General features: G+C 72.2%; 1 protein-coding gene across 1 annotated transcript in view; it reads right to left on the reverse strand.

The window, feature by feature from the left end:
- Positions 1 to 651, reverse strand: part of KCNN3 (potassium calcium-activated channel subfamily N member 3) — a 98,996-nt gene that overhangs the window by 13,326 nt on the left and 85,019 nt on the right. The gene's annotated exons all lie outside the window — the stretch shown is intronic.

The following is a 651-nucleotide window of genomic DNA, read 5'->3' on the forward strand; positions in this document are numbered from 1 at the left end:
CCCGGCCCCACGCAGCGCCCTCCCCCCCCACCAGCCGCTAAGACGCCAGGCCACATGTCACTACGGGCAGGAGGGCGGCAGGACGGGCAGGAGGGGCCGGGCCGCTTGCTAATGTGCCACATGGAAGGGGCTCGGGGGCACCGGGCGTCCAGACGGGCCTCCGGCTCGGGGTCCCAGCGTTAGAGCCTCCTCTGCTGTGAGGGCCCGAACTCAGCAGCCTGGTCACCGGGTCAGCGCCAGGTCTCGGCAGTGGGGGGGGGGGCAGCCCCCACCTGGTGAGGACTTCGGGCCCTTTGCGCTGCAAATTGGGATGAGTGACGTCTGGGGGGCACCATAAGGAAAACCTCCCCCCACACCGTGTAGGGGGTGTGGGGGCCGTGGAGGCCCCCGGGCCCCCCAGGGCTGCAGGGCACCCCAGGCTTTCCTGCAGCCTCTCCTCAGAGCCCGGGGGGTCCTCTCCTGAAGAGAGGTCACTGGGCGGTGGTCCTGGGCCTACAGAGAAGGGGCCCAGCCACGGGCGCCGTGGGGCAGCGGGCGCGGGGGCTCCTCACCGGCAGCCAGTCCCCACCGCGCGCTGGAGACCCCCGGCCCCAGCTCAGGCTAAGGGTCCACGGCTCTGCCTTGTAACGGGCAGGAGGGCAGGGGCGTGTC

The sequence above is a fragment of the Crocuta crocuta genome, unplaced genomic scaffold (genome assembly GCF_008692635.1).
Source record: "Crocuta crocuta isolate KB4526 unplaced genomic scaffold, BGI_CrCroc_1.0 scaffold528, whole genome shotgun sequence".
In the NCBI taxonomy this organism is placed as follows: Eukaryota; Metazoa; Chordata; class Mammalia; order Carnivora; family Hyaenidae; genus Crocuta; species Crocuta crocuta.